The 16,562-nt window shown below is 41.9% G+C and overlaps 1 protein-coding gene across 2 annotated transcripts in view; it reads right to left on the bottom strand.

The window, feature by feature from the left end:
• The window catches only part of ddr2a (discoidin domain receptor tyrosine kinase 2a), a 154,096-nt gene extending 148,026 nt beyond the window's left edge, over positions 1 to 6,070 (bottom strand). For both annotated transcript variants that reach the window (XM_072274220.1, XM_072274219.1), the window contains exon 1: positions 5,840 to 6,070. The gene's annotated coding sequence lies outside the window, so the exon portion shown is untranslated. The remainder of the gene's footprint in view (positions 1 to 5,839) is intronic.
• Positions 6,071 to 16,562: the final 10,492 nt, after the last annotated feature.

Genomic DNA, 16,562 nt, shown 5'->3' with positions numbered 1-16,562 from the left:
CAAAACAAGTTCTTTCTCTCTCGTTATAAATAGATTTGTGAAAAATTACACACAGTTCTTTGAGATAGATGATATTTCATCTGTGTAACCTTAATTCATATGACAATGGTATGAGATTGCAATGCCTGTTAAGCGGTGGAGGGTGCTTGCCTCAACCCATAACTTCTCTCCTTCCACAACAAGGGATGCTGGAAATCCAAGCCACACACACAAAATGCTGGAGGAACTCAGCAGGCCAGGCAGCATGGATGGAACAAAGTACAGTCGACATTTCAGGCCGAGACCCTTCGGCAGGACTGGAGAAAAGAAGATGAGGAGTAGTTTTAAAAGGTGGAGGAGGTGAGGGAGAACACAAGGTGATAGGTGAAATGGGAGGGGGCAGGGTGAAGTAAAGAGTTGGGAAATTGGTGAAAGAGATACAGGGCTGAGAAGGTGGATTTGATAGGTGAGGATAGAAGGCCATGGAAGAAAGAGGGGAAGAGCAGCAGCAGGAGGCGATGGGCAGCCAAGGAGATAAAATGAGAGGAAAAAGGGGATGGGAACTGGTGAAGAAGGGAGCATTACTGGAACCTTGAGAAATTGATGTTCATGCCATCAGGTTGGAGGCTACTCAGACAGAGTATAAGGTGTTGTTCCTCCAACCTGAGTGGGCATCATTGCAGCAGTAGAGGAGGCCTTGGATTGACATATTGGAATGGGAATGCGAAGTGGAATTAAAATGGGTGGCCACTGGGAGGTCCTGCTTCTTCTGGTGGGCAGAGCATAGGTGTTCGCTGAAACGGTCTCCCACTCTACATCGGGTCTCACCGATATGTAGGAGGCCACATCGGGAGCACCGGACAGCGTATATGACTCCAACAGACTCACAGGTGAAGTGTCGCCTCACCTGGAAGGACTGTTTGGGGCCCTGAATGGTAGTGAGGGAGGAAGTGTAGCACTTGTTCTGCTTGCAAGGATAAGTGCCAGGAGGGAGATCAGTGGGGAGGGACAAATGGACAAGGGAGTTGTGTAGGGAGCGATCCCTAAGGAAAGCAGAAAGTGGTGGGGGGGAGGGGAGAGAAAGATGTGCTTGGTTGTGAGATCCTATTGGAGATTCCGGAGAATTATGTGCTGGATGTGAAAGCTGGTGGGGTGGTAGGTGAGGAAGCCTATCCCTGGTATGGTGGCAGGAGGATGGGGCAAGAAGGGTCTGATGCTATGCTGTACTATTCTATGGAATAATTGGCAAGATTCTTGTTAATCATTATGAGAGTACAATTGCATATGCTTACAGTTGCAAAACAGTTGAAATTGTTTGATGGATTAGTGGGGACTAATGATGGATAGGTTACTTTAAAAACAGTAAATTGAAATGTGGGCACATGGCCAAGTGGTTAAGGCATTCAACTAACCATCTGAAGATCGTGGTTTCGAGCCCCAGCTGAGGCAACGTGTTGTGTCCTTGAGCAAGGCACTTAACCACACAGTGCTCTGCGACGACACTGGTGCCAAGCTGTATCAGACCTTGCCCTTCCCTTGGACAACATTGGTGTCATGGAGAGGGGAGACTTGCAGCATGGGCAACTGCCGGTCTTCCATACAACCTTGCCCAGGCCTGTGCCCTGGAGAGTGAAGACTTTCCAGGCACAGATCAATGGTCTCTCAAGACTAACAGATGCCTAAAAACAAAAATTGAAAGAGTGGGAAAGGAAATTGAATGGTTGGATAAGCTAACGGCTTTGGCTCCTTGGTAGTATTTGTTGCTGTGCCCAGAGTGTTGCCAGTCTGTTGGCTTTAGTTGCACTGTGCCAGGGATATCGTACACAGGTAGACATGAAGGGTCACAGGTTTATTTGAAGAGTAAGCTGACTCTCCTGATGCTCTGACCAGTTGAACTTCCAGTCTCTGATACACCATGGCAATTCTCATATGGGGGAATGAGATGGAAAATCAGCAAATCCTATATCTAGTCACAAGTAAGGGACACAAATCAGATTTATATACTTAAAACACAACAATAATTTTCTAAATTTGAATACATTTACAATTTGCATTTATATAACACATTGAAGATATTAAAATGATTTGTATTGAAGTGAATTGATTGAAAATTCACAAATGCAGCTGAAGAAAATAACTGGCATTTTGCCCCAGAGCTTTCAAGAATGTCCCAAAGTACTTTACAATCAATGAAACACACTTAAAGTATTGATACTGTTGCAGTGAAATAATGCAACCAGTTTTCATGCAGAAAGATCTTACAATCAGCAATTAAATAAATTCTAAATGCTAGCTGCAGGCTAAGTATTGGTCAGGTCAGGGCATTAGGAGACTCAACTTACTCTTCAAATAAATCTGTCACCCTTCATGTCTCTAAAACAATGACTTTCTTCTCATCTTTTAGTAACATTGTAAAACTTCATTTGTGTATGGCATCCCTGGCATAATGCAACCGAAGGCCAACAGACTGGACACACTCTGGAAACAACAACAAATACTGCCAAGGAGCTAAAGCTGTTAGCTTATTCCAACCATTTAATTTCCTTTCCCACACTTTCAATTTACTGCTTTTAATATAACCTATCCACTGATAATCCCTACCAATCTATCAAATACATCAGTTTTGGAACTGTAAGCATATGGATTTATATTTTCACAATGATTAACAAAAACCTTGCCAATTATTCCAATTGTGTCCAAACATTAGAAGAGTACAGCACAGCAACAGATCCTTCAGCCTACGATGGTTCAGTAGAGCGATTCTGGATAGCTAAGTGAAGACTGTAATTGGTAGCTTACAACTATGACATTAGATTTTATAATGCATTCTAGTCAAATAATTTCAAAGTGTTAAACTCTGAAATTAAAAACATTATAATAAATGTATTTTCTATGAATATTTATTCACATAATTAGATAAATCTAAAGTTCTTATTTTTAATGTCATCTTTTTAAAATGAGGAGATGGGGATTTAATTTCTAAATGTATAAGCCGCAAATGACTATTTCTGTAATATATTAAATCATTTATTTTTACATTTCTAAAGTAATGACATTCTTCTTATATTTTAGTAATGTATAAACTTTATTTGTAAAATAATAAAAAAAGGGATTGATGGCGTACACTTTGTGAAGAAAGCATTTGGTAATGGGCAGAAGCTATCTTTGTGTAATTTCTAACTTTAAAATGACTATTTGCTCTGTAGCCAAGCTGCATGTAGTACAAGTTGTGGCCCGTTCGACATGTCTTCCCAGTCACGGTGTTATAGCCCCTCCTCTCTATGTAAAGCTCCTTGTCCAATTCCCTCTATTGCATGCCATGCTTTTTTGCCAGCAGCGCTGAAGCAACCCTTTCTATGGCTCACGTAAATCTTCCTCTGCCTTCCAAAATCAAGAACAATTGTCTCCGTTTCAAAACTGTAAGTAAACAAACCAAACCTTACTCAAACTCTTCTCTGAGATGGAGGGCATGTTTGTCTCTCTTGCTAGAAAGTAAAGACTATGGTATATGGAACCAATTCAACATGATATATTCTCCAGTAACTGACAGACAGTAAGTATAATTTCATATTTCATATTTGCTTGTGACAGTAAAGGAGGCCATTGAGCCCACTGAGTTACTTTTGGCTCTCAGAGCAATTGCACAAATCATGTAGCCCACGTTCTTCTGTAAGCGCAATGAGCCTGTTAACTCTCTGGGTAAGGAGTAATACAACAGCGGTCTCTGACAAACAAGTTAATGGTAATAATTGTCTTCTTGACTCAAGTGGAATGGCTAGGAGAGGGAAATGGGAATAAACTAGCCCTGTAGGATGAAGAGCCAAGATTAATTTTGATACACAAACATCTGCTCACCCACTATTCATTTACTATTATTAAAACCTGAACACAGTCCTATGCAGGAAAAATGGCCATATGTTTCTCATATTTCCTTGAGCTGTAGAAGGAAGTCTTAAGGAAATATAACTCTATTGCAGTTCTCTGGGTATGCTGATCAGTCCCATTCCTCCCGTTCCCCCCCCCACCTGTTCTTTCTTACATGCCTATCAACTACCTTTGATTCTCCTGTCACCCTCCCACAGGAAGGGCAGTTAATCTGGAAGCACACGGTTTAGACATGGGAGAAATCCTACATGGTGCTAACTCCAACACATAGTGTCTAAGGTCAGGTTTGAACTGAGTCCTGGCATTGAAGTCCTGTCTGTGTGCAAGAGTGGGTGGGTAGGATAGGGGCCGGTTTTGCTGTAGTTGGTGTTGTTGCTTGTGCTGTGCTGCTAAATATTGTGGGCATACTATGTTGGCAGCAGAATGTCTGGCAACACGTGTGGGCTGCTCCCAGCACATCCTTAGGTCGCCTTGGTTGTTAGTGTCAACCATACATGCACTGTGTTTCAATGTATATGTGGTAAATCGAGGAATTGGAATCTGAATCAGGGAGCCTTTGCTTTTACCACTGCACAAGGACGGAGTTAGTGTTAGCAGCTTTCCTTACTTACTGCTTTTGACTGACACGGATCTTTGAATACAAAGGAGTTCAGTAATGACAAGTCAGATACTCCGTGAGTTAAGTTTTCACATCAAATACATTTTTAATAATTAATTGATAAGCTCTTCCTTTTTTCCCTAGCAACTTGTTATAATTCCAAATGTATCCTTTGTGATTCAGTGTGTCGCATTGTTTTATACTTTCTAGCCAAATAAAGATTTCTGAAAAGATTAATGCAATAGATGAAGGCAGAGAAGGAATCTGTTGGCTTCCAGTTCCCCCATAGATAACATTGGCCTAAGCCAGTAACTGCAGAGTGAGTGGATTTCAGGATTCATCAGCCACCTGCCTAGCAAGTGGGCTCCATCATCACGGAGTTGTCAGCACCCCACGTGCAGATCAAAGTTAAAGTCAAAGTGCATTTATTACGAAAGCATTTATTTGGCATACAACCCTGAGGTTCGTTCCTAGATTGTATATTGAAGGCTGTAATCGGCATGGCAATGTAGTGGTTAGCACAGCGCTTTACAGTACCAGTGACCTGGGTTCAATTCCCACCACTGTCTGTAAGGAGTTTGTACGTTCTCCCTGAGACTGTGTGGGCTTCCTCTCACAGTCCAAAGATGTACTGGTTGGTAGGTTAAATGGTCATTGTAAATTCACCTGTGATTAGGCAAGGGTTAAACTGGGGGTTGCTGGTGGCAGGGCTTGAGGGGCCTGTCCTGCGCAGTATCTCATTAATAAAAAATAAACCATACGTTGGAACCTTTCTGCACGTACATGTGGCAAAACTGACCCAAACCTAAAGCAAGATGGAATTGATCACACAGTAAAATTATGGTGAGAGATCATATCAAGGCACTAGTGAAACAAATTCTACATTCGTGAAAATCCTATTAACAGAATACATATCAGAAGCAGCTACAAATCCAATACCGAAGAATCTTGTAAACACAATAAGGCAAACGGAGAAGGAGTGCTAAGAGTTTGTGACTAGATAATACAATGTTAACTTTGGAGTTTCCCACTTGGTCATTGAAAGTAGTAGCATGGAAAACTTGCAGCTGGCTACAGTGCAAACTCCAGAGCTGCTCCTGCTGCTGGCGATCGTTTGATTATGCCTGCCATGCAAACAGCAAAAAAGTTGTACTTTACCTCAAATTTTTTCCCACATCACATCGGTTTTTAATACCAATGCCTCTCTGCAATTAGGATTATATTTTTAAAAGTTTGCTCTTATTTTTGTTTGCTCTTAAAGAGCCATGCTTTATTGAAACATGCTTATTTTAAAAATAATAAAATTGCCAAGTTTAAGCAAAATACTGGCGGTCCAGTAGAGAGCTGTCACAAAGGATTTACAAAAAAAAACCATACCTTTATGAAGAAGAACACTTCCCTCAACACAAGTGCCTAGATAATATATAGATATGTCTTTCTTTGTCTGTGTATCTTCACCAGTCTGCTCTTGGTCTGAAGTTTCTTAGAATTCCCTGATTTCTCTGTCATGAACGAAGCTGATGTAAGATGCCTACAAAAAAAACTAACATTCTGGGCATTCTTGGGAGTCAGCCAGGGATCCCAGAATTCCCTGAGAAGCACAGGCTGTTTCAATTAGAAGCACTGACTATAACCAATTGCAGCAGTTTAGATTTATTTCTACTGGCTCAAGGGACACTACATATTACTGACAACAAGGACTGAATGAAAAGTTCTGTCAGCCCTGAAGTCATGCAGGAGGTCTTCTTTCTGTTATAACTTGTCCAAAAGAGAAACCATAGCAACTCCCAGAAGCAGGAAGTGACACTGCAGGGCACCATTGTATCTCTATTTTTTAATTGGGTAGTCTTTGGAAATATCACAGAAAGTTTCTGTCTTCTTCTCCCAGGATATATTGATGGGAAACAATCTGCTTTCAGTTTTGCAATCTGCTTTTAGTTATGCAAATTACATCAGAAATTCAATCGGAATGTTTCTTTTTTTCTTCATTTCACTGTAAATGAAAAAGAACTTATTTCAGAGTGAAAAGGGGCACCGACATTCTGTTGCTTTGTCTCAGTTCATACTGATTCGACTTCTTCAGGGTACCTCCTCACACAGATACATTGAGTTCCTCCAGCAGATTGTTTGTTGCTCCAGATTCCAACATCTGCAGTGTCTCATGTTTCCAAGGCTACCTGGCTGTTACTCTTCGCCACACAATGATCCTTTTCGAACAGTACAGGGAAACTCAGTTGTCCTGAACTGAACCTTGTTGTCGCAGCTGAGGCAACCCAAGAGGAAGAAACCTCATCAATGAGTCAGTTCTCATTAGAGGATCAGAAGGGGAGAAGATAAGTAATTTCACACTTCTGTGTGTTATCATAACATAGGATCTGTCCTGGGACCAGCACTTAAGAGCCATTACAAACAGTATCTCTATTTTCTTAGAAGTTTGTGTAGATTTGGCATGTCATCTGAAACTTTGACAAACTTCTATAGAAGTACAGTAGAGAGTATCCTGACATGTTGCATAACAATCTGGTATGGAAACGCCAATGCCTAAGAATGGAAAAGTCTACAAGAAGTGGAGGATACAGCTCAGATCATCACAGGCAAAGCCTGCCCTACCAAGGAGCGCTACGACAAGAAACCAGTATCCGTCATCAAGGACCCAAGCCCCAACCCCCACCGTCCAGGCCATGCTCTTTTCTTGCTGCTGCCATCGGGAAAGAGGTAGAGGAGCATAGCTTGTCTCTTTTACACATTGTTTGCTTAGCAGTCTTTGTGTTTAACTTTCATTGATTACATTGTATTTCTTTGTTCTACTGTGAATGTCTGCTAGAAAATAAATCTCAAGTTAGTATATTGTGACATATATGTGCATTGATAATAAATTTCATTTGAACTTTGATCTAAGGTTCCCCAACATATTTCTGAAGGTAATCTGGTCTGAAAACTTTGTCGGCTAGGTTCTTTAAAATCCCTAAGATATCTTTCTGACTGTCCCCATCTGCATGGCATTGAGCCCCTCCTTCAAGAATACTCCTTTCACAATCGATGCTCTGAATAATCAGGCCATGCCTTCCTGACTCTCCAGTCCCTTGACATTCTCATCCACCCAGACATCCAGTCCTCCAATTTGCTTATGAATTTGATCCTGGGAGGCTATCCCCATGCATGGCTGGTCATTGCTCCTGATCCTGGGAATTGCTTTGGAATCCATGCCCTGTAATTCAATACATTCCAAGACTCCATCCCTAATCATCAACCAGGATTCTGGGACCCTCCCAAAAACTTGGTCAAAACCAATTTAAATCACTCTCACCTTCAACCTTTGGCCGCCATCCATCCCAAAATGAGGCCTGGCATTGGTCCCGAATCCTGGAATTCCGCAATATAACTTGAGAGTATTTAAAATTCTTGAAAGACTTACTTTGAATTCTTAAGCATGTGAAATTGCATTTGGTTATGTCTATTTGAGTTAGATAGAATTGAGTTTATTATCTCTGACAAATGTCATGAAATTTGTTGTTTTGCAGCAGCGATACAGTGCAAGACATAAAAATCCCCATAAGACCATAAGACATTGGAGCAGAATTAGGTCCTTTGTCCCATTGAGTCTGCTCTGCCCTTTAATAATGGCTGATGCTCTTTTCTCTTCCTCAATCCCACTCTCCGGCATTCTCCCCTTAACCTTTTACGCCGAGTCCAATCAAGAACCTATGAAGCTTTGCCTTAAATACATTCATCATCCTGGCCTCCACAACTGTCTGTGGTAATAAGTTCCACAAGTTCACCATCCTCTGGCTAAAGAAATTTCTCTGCATCTCTATTTTAAATGGACACCCTTCCATCCCGAGGCTGTGCCCTCTTGTCCTAGACTCCCACACCAAGGGAAACATCCTTCCTAAATCTACTCTGTCTCAGACGTTCAAAATTTAGTTTTGATGAGATCCCCCATCATCCTTCTAAATTCCAGCAAGTATATACATAGAGCCATCAATTGTTCCTCATATGATAAACCTTTCATTCCCAGAATCATGCTTGTGAGTCTCCGCTGGACTCTCTCCAATGCCAGCACATCTTTTCTTAGATGATGAGACCAAAACTGTTCACAATAATCAAGGTGAGGCCTCACTAGTGCTTTATAAAGCCTCAGCATCACATCCCTCCTCTTGTATCCTAGACCTCTTGAGGTGAATGCTAACATTGCATTTGCCGACCTCACCACCAACTCTACCTGCAAGTTAACCTTGAGGGAGTTCTGCACAAGAACTCCTGAGTCGCTTTGCATCTCAGATTTTTAGATTTTCTCCCCATTTAGAAAATAGTCTGCATATTTATTTCTACTACCAAAGTGCATGATTGTGCATTATCCAACATTGTATTTTATTTACAACTCTCTTGCCCATTCTCCTAATCTGTCTAAGTCCTTCTGAAACCTACCTATTTCCTCAACACTACATTAGCTTTGACTTCCCTTGTCAGCCACAGTTGTACTATTTTGCCATTTCTGTATTTCTTTGTTTTCAGAATACATCTATCCTGCACCTTCCTCATTTTCCCAGAAACGTGTGCCATTTCTGTTCTGCTGTCATCATTGCCAGCATATCCTTCCAATTTACTTTGGCCAACTCCTCTCTCATACCACTGTAATTTCCTTTACTCCACTGAGATACTGCTATATCAGAATTTACTTTATCCCTGTCAAATTTCAAGTTGAACTCAATCATATTGTGATCACTGCCTCCAAAGGGTTCTTTCATCTTAAGCTCCCTAATCACCTCTGGCAAATGACACTTAAAGGATTGACGGTGGATATGCAATGGCAAGCATTTAAAGGTTGCATGGATGAACTACAACAATTGTTTATCCCAGTTTGGCAAAAGAATAAATCAAGGAAGGTAGTGCACCCGTGGCTGACAAGAGAAATTAGGGATAGTATCAATTCCAAAGAAGAAGCATACAAATTAGCCAGAGAAAGTGGCTCACCTGAGGACTGGGAGAAATTCAGAGTTCAGCAGAGGAGGACAAAGGGCTTAATTAGGAAGGGGAAAAAAGATTATGAGAGAAAACTGGCAGGGAACATAAAAATGGACTGTAAAAGCTTTTATAGATATGTAAAAAGGAAAAGACTGGTAAAGACAAATGTAGCTCCCCTGCAGACAGAAACAGGTGAATTGATTATGGGGAGCAAGGACATGGCAGACCAATTGAATAATTACTTTAGTTCTGTCTTCACTAAGGAGGACATGAATAATCTTCCAGAAATAGTAGGGGACAGAGGGTCCAGTGAGATGGAGGAACTGGGCGAAATACATGTTAGTAGGGAAGTGGTGTTAGGTAAATTGAAGGGATTGAAGGCAGATAAATCCCCAGGGCCAGATGGTCTGCATCCCAGGGTGCTTAAGGAAGTAGCCCAAGAAATAGTGGATGCATTAGTGATAATTTTTCAAAACTCGTTAGATTCTGGACTAGTTCCTGAGGATTGGAGGGTGGCTAATGTAACTCCACTTTTTAAAAAAGGAGGGAGAGAGAAACCGGGGAATTATAAACCGGTTATCCTAACGTCGGTGGTGGGGAAACTGCTGGAGTCAGTTATCAAGGATGTGATAACAGCACATTTGGAAAGCGGTGAAATGATCGGACAAAGTCAGCATGGATTTGTGAAAGGAAAATCATGCCTGACGAATCTCATAGAATTCTTTGAGGATGTAACTAGTGGAGTGGATAGGGGAGAACCTGTGGATGTGGTATATTTGGATTTTCAGAAGGCTTTTGACAAGGTCCCACACAGGAGATTAGTGTGCAAACTTAAAGCACATGGTATTGGGGGTAAGGTATTGGTGTGGGTGGAGAGTTGGTTAGCAGACAGGAAGCAAAGAGTGGGAATAAACGGGACCTTTTCAGAATGGCAGGCGGTGACTAGTGGGGTACCGCAAGGCTCAGTGCTGGGACCCCAGTTGTTTACAATATATATTAATGACTTGGATGAGGGAATTAAATGCAGCATCTCCAAGTTTGCGGATGACACGAAGCTGGGCGGCAGTGTTAGCTGTGAGGAGGATGCTAAGAGGATGAAGGGTGACTTGGATAGGTTGGGTGAGTGGGCAAATTCATGGCAGATGCAATTTAATGTGGATAAATGTGAAGTTATCCACTTTGGTGGCAAAAATAGGAAAACAGATTATTATCTGAATGGTAGCCGATTAGGAAAAGGGGAGGTGCAACGAGACCTGGGTGTCATTATACACCAGTCATTGAAAGTGGGCATGCAGGTACGGCAGGCGGTGAAAAAGGCGAATGGTATGCTGGCATTTATAGCGAGAGGATTCGAGTACAGGAGCAGGGAGCTACTACTGCAGTTGTACAAGGCCTTGGTGAGACCACACCTGGAGTATTGTGTGCAGTTTTGGTCCCCTAATCTGAGGAAAGGCATCCTTGCTATAGAGGGAGTACAAAGAAGGTTCACCAGATTGATTCCTGGGATGGCAGGACTTTCATATGAAGAAAGACTGGATGAACTGGGCTTGTACTCGTTGGAATTTAGAAGATTGAGGGGGGATCTGATTGAAATGTATAAGATCTTAAAGGGATTGGACAGGCTAGATGCAGGAAGATTGTTCCCGATGTTGGAGAAGTCCAGAACGAGGGGCCACAGTTTGAGGATAGAGGGGAAGCCTTTTAGGACCGAGATTAGGAAAAACTTCTTCACACAGAGAGTGGTGAATCTGTGGAATTCTCTGCCACAGGAAGCAGTTGAGGCCAGTTCATTGGCTATATTTAAGAGGGAGTTAGATATGGCCCTTGTGGCTACGGGGGTCAGGGGGTATGGAGGGAAGGCTGGGGCGGGGTTCTGAGTTGGATGATCAGCCATGATCATAATAAATGGCGGTGCAGGCTCGAAGGGCTGAATGGCCTACTCCTGCACCTATTTTCTATGTTTCTATGTTTCTATTACATAACACCCAATCCAGTATAGCTGATCCCCTAGTAGGTTCAACAACAAACTGCTCTGAAAAGCCATCCCATAGGCATTCAACTAGTTCACTCTCTTGGAATCCATTTCCAACCTAATTACTGCAATTACTGTATGTCCTATCTTCTGCCTGCCCCTCCTGACAATCTGACTGCACACTATCTTTGCTCTTTTACCATCTATCCTATCCAGAGTCCCTTCACTCTGGTTTCCACACCCACCCCTACCAAATTAGTTTAAACTCTCTCCAACTGCTCTAACAAACCTGCCCGTGAGGCTATTGGTAGCCCTTGGGTTCAGGTGCAACTCATCACTTTTGAACGTGTCATGCCTCCCCCAGAAGAGATCCCAATGATCCACAAACCTGAAAATTAAAAATTATTATGTGTAATTTAAAAAATTACTTTTTTTACCCACAAGCATCCATTAACCTTAAAAATTACTACGAGTTACAATAAGAGATGTATCAATAAATGGTGCAAAAAGAGACTGTTCAGAATCCTAATGGCTGTTCCTAAGATGTTGAGTGTGCATCCTCAGGCTCATGTGCCTGCTCCCTGATAGCTGTACTGAGACGAGGGTTTATCCTGATTGGTAAGGGACCTTAATGATGGATGCCATCTTCTTGAGGCATCATCTTTTGCAGAAGCCCTCAATGGTGAAGAGGCTAGATTTGGTTGTAGATAAAAGCTTTGCAGTATGAGATGTCCCACAGTTGAATAATTGGTTCCCTACCACAGTATGCATCTCTTAAACATGTTTAGTTGTACTGTACTTCTGAGCAATCACAGGATTAGCTGCACTTTCATTTTGGAAATAAACCCTTTTTGCTTTTTATAAAATAAACTCATTTTTTTGTTAGGAACCCCTTACTGGTTTTTTTTTTTGTCTTCTTGCTTTCAGTGGATAACCGACATAATGATAGATCAAAAATGTTTTCACTTATAACATGAATGCCAAGGTATTCTGTGTCACTACTCCTGAGAGTACAGATTGCTCTAGAGGGCCATAGGGACACCCTCGTTCTCCTGACCTTGTAGGAAGTAGAAATTGGCCTGACAGAGAAAATCATTGGGAAGATTTGCCCACAAACATCCATTTAATCTACAAATCTACAGCACAGTGTCATAACCAAAAGAGCTGGAGCCTCAAAACCCCAGAGCCCTGGGTTCAGTCATGACCTCCAGTGCTATTTGTGTGGCATTTGCACATTCTCCTTGTGACTATAAGGATTTCTTCTCAAACCCCTTACATTATGATAGTTTCAGCAATAGAGGAGAAGTATTTTCTTCCCTAGTGTGTTAAGGGTGGTCTTGAAATCACTGCCTGGAAGAGCAATAAAGGCTGAAATGCTCATGACGTTTGAAGAAATGTGACCTGCTGGACTGGCTGCCTCATGCTGGAGGCCTTGTTTTGACTGACTCCGACTTGATGGACTGAAGGAGCTCTCCTATGTCTAAATACTCTTCAAGTCTATAAAATCTCTATCCGGGTTCAAGGCAGGAAACTTGCAGGGTAATGTAATGGGTGGAAACATATGCATTATTCACAACCATCGACATTGAGTTGGGGCTCACTTTAAGGGTATGATGTAATTACATGGTTTTTAACGCGCTTAATGTTCTGTGTTTGACGATAAAGGAGTTGTTACAATTTTCCTGAACTTAAAATGCCTCTGCCATTTTATTTCTGGAAACCTACAAACTGGCAATGCAAAATTAGAAAAGGCATGTCAGGCTGATGGTCAGAGGTTACATTGCCAGAGTGAAGTAGAACACAAGACAGAGGACTTGTGTGCCTGCATGAAATTTGAGGAGAGAGAGAAAGACTTTGGGAGAGATATTTGTGAGAAAAAGATGGGTAGGATGGAAGTCTGGGATTCTGCTGAAAGTGCAGACTGTAATACCATGAATACGCAGCAAGTTCCAAAGTGCTCCGCAGTTAGTGAACAGCTTTGGAAGTGTGGTCACTGTTGCAAGATAGGAAGCCAATACACCCACCACACATTCCACAATAGTAGTGTGATAATGTCCCAGAGACTCCCGAATGGCAAAGGCTCCCTGCTCTTGCTCCACTAGACCCATGTGACCTGAGACTGGTGAGAAGGAGAAAAAAGAATACTGAAAGATTAAAAAATGTTGTGTTGTGAGAATGGGCTCTACCTTTCCCTGTCCCAAACAAGTTTTCAGAAGTTGTGTCTGGAATAGTAAAAACATGAGTCTTTCATGTAGCCTGCACCAAATGCTTCATGAGATCAATGAAGAGAGGAAGTTTGGACTCACCACTGAGCTCAGCCTGTTTTAACTTCCAAAATCTCTTTGACCTTGATCTTATTAAATATGCAGTAAAGCCTCAAGACCTGAATGGCTACATTGGTTCCCAATAATTTCTTCCCCTTTTGCATCAATGTGACATTTTCAGCTCCCACACAAGCAACTTTGTGGCCTCCCAAAATGCAGTTAGGCCCCAACTGAGGGGGCGTAGGTTCCGAGGATCCAGAACTATTGTAAACTGCAGCAACGTAAAATAACTTAGCATTTAAACTTTACAGCTAGCAGATAGATGGGGCTTTATTCTATTAAGATCAGGCTTGATTCATACCCAAGTTAACAGAGATCAAAGGACAATGTGCTAGCAGTACCACCCAGTCCCTTTGGATGATTACCTTTGAAGACTAAAAACAACAGAATTAAATTCGCCGGTGAGATTGGCTAACCCTTCCTCAGCCCACAAAATGAACTCTGAAATGATGTGCTGATTGCAACCGACTGCATGAACGCAGTTTGATATTTTTATGACTGTAATACTTGTGGAGTACACATTGGGAGTATTTAAAATTCAGTCCAAATGCTCGGGGCATTTACTCTGAAGTAATCTTTTGTTTCGACAAATTTATAGCTGATCAGACACCATAAGATTTTTTTTACATTTAAACAAAGAGCTGTTGTTTGTCTGCTGGTGTTAAGCAATGGCCTGCGATTTTCATGCAGTGAAATACCACCACCCCCATTTTTCTAGTGAAAAGGGGTATATACCCAAGAACTTTAAAGAGAAGTTATGCTCGGGCTTATTCTCATAAATCTTGCAATCATAAGTGAGCTACCTAGAGACCAAACATTTTAATTCCATTCCCATTCCATTCTGACATGTCAGTCCATGGCCTCCTCTTTGGCCAAAATGAGGCCACCCTCAGGGTGGAGAGACAACACCTCATGTTCCATCTGGGTAGCCTCCAACCTGATGGCATGAACATTGATTTCTCCTTCCAGTTAAAAATTCCATTCCCCCTGCTCCCCACCACGCCTTTGAGGGAAATGATGACTTCACTATTCTCTTGACTGGAGGCAGGTTAGGGACTAGACATATGCTGTGTCATAGTGACATCACCTTGCAGTTGAATTTTTGCTCCACTTCTCTCTGTATTCCTAAAAGGCGAGGTTCAGACAATATAACCTGTATCCTCTTTTTGTATTAGTCTACCGCAGCATGAGGGGAGCTGCAGAGACGAGTCATACAGACATCAAGTACTGCAGTGTAGAAACAAGCTCTTCAACGCATCTGGTCCATACCACCTGATCTGCTGTCTAGTCCCATCTACTTGACCCAGATAATATCCCTTCAAACACTTCCCATCCATGTGCCTATCTAAACCTCGCCCCCATCCAGCCATTCCACTGGCAGCTCATTCCACACTTGCTCCAAGGTGAAAGGGAGTGAAGAAGTTTCCCCTCCCATTCCCTTTAAATATTTCACTTTTCACCTTAAACCTACGAGGAGTGATTGATAAGTTCATGGCCTAAAGTAGAAGGATTCAATTTTAGAAAACCTGACACATTTATTTTTCCTACATTTACACACCTAGTCCAGCGGTCGTGGAGCATACAGATCCCTTCTTTGTAGAAGTCAGCATCTTGGACCTCCAGAAAGTGGTCCACAGCAGGGGTGATTGATAGGGTCGTGGCCTAAGGTAGAAGGAAATGAGTTATTAACTTCAAACTTTCTGTGTTTTCACTCAAAGAGTTGAACTGCGTGTGCATGTAATGAGAGCGGTATAACTCATCTCCTTCTACCTTAGGCCACGAACTTTTCAATCACTCCTGCTGTGGACCATCTGGAGGTCCAAGATGCTCTCGTTACATGCACGTGCAGTTCAATTCTTTGAGTGATAATGCAGAAAGTTTGAAGTTAATAGCTCATCTCCTTCTACCTTAGGCCACAAACTTATCAATCACCCCTGCTGTGGACCACTTCTACAAAGAAGGGATCCGTATGCTCTATGACCACTGGACTAAGTGTGTACATGTAGGAGGGGACTATGTTGAAAAATAAATGTGCTACGTTTTCTAAAATTGACTCCTTCTACCTTAGGTCATGAACTTATCAATCACCCCTCTTATGATCTCTGTTTCCATTCTCACCCAATTTGAGAGATACTCTGATAATAAATTCACTTTGACCTTTGAACTCATATGCATTCACCTTATCTCAAACTCTCACAATTTTATATACATCTATAAGATCTCCATTCATTCTCCTGCATCCCCAGGGAATGAAGTTGTAACCTATTCAAACTTCCCTTGTAACTTAGATTCTCAAGTCCCAGTAACATCCTTGCAAAACTTTCTCTGTTCTCTTTTAAGCTTTTTGATATCTTTCCTGCAGTTAGGTGACCGGAACTGCACACAATACTCTAAATTTGACCTCACCAATGTTTTGTATAACTTCAACGTAACATCCCAACTCTTCTACTCAGTGCATTGATTTATGAATGGCAATGTGCTAAAAGCTCTCTTTATAACCCTAGCTACCTGTGATGCCACTTTCAAGGAAGTATGGATTTGTATTCCCAGGACTGTCTGTTCTACAGCACACTCAGGGACCTACCATTCACTGTTATTCCTACCCTGGTTTGTCCTCCCAAATTGCAACATTTCACACTTACCTGCAATAAATACCATCTACTGTTTTTCCGCCCATTTTCCCAGCTGGTCCAAATCCAAATGCAAGCTCCGATAACCTTCCTCATTGTTTATATAGAAGCATGTAACGTTATGAAAGGGATAGACAAGATAGAGGCAGGAAAATTGTTTCCACTGGTAGGTGAGACTAGAACTAGGGGGTAAAGCCTTGAGTTTCGGG

Source organism: Mobula birostris, chromosome 12 (genome assembly GCF_030028105.1).
Source record: "Mobula birostris isolate sMobBir1 chromosome 12, sMobBir1.hap1, whole genome shotgun sequence".
Taxonomy (NCBI): Eukaryota; Metazoa; Chordata; class Chondrichthyes; order Myliobatiformes; family Myliobatidae; genus Mobula; species Mobula birostris.
The sequence above is the reverse complement of the archived record's forward strand: the minus strand, read 5'-3'. Positions and strand labels throughout refer to the sequence as shown.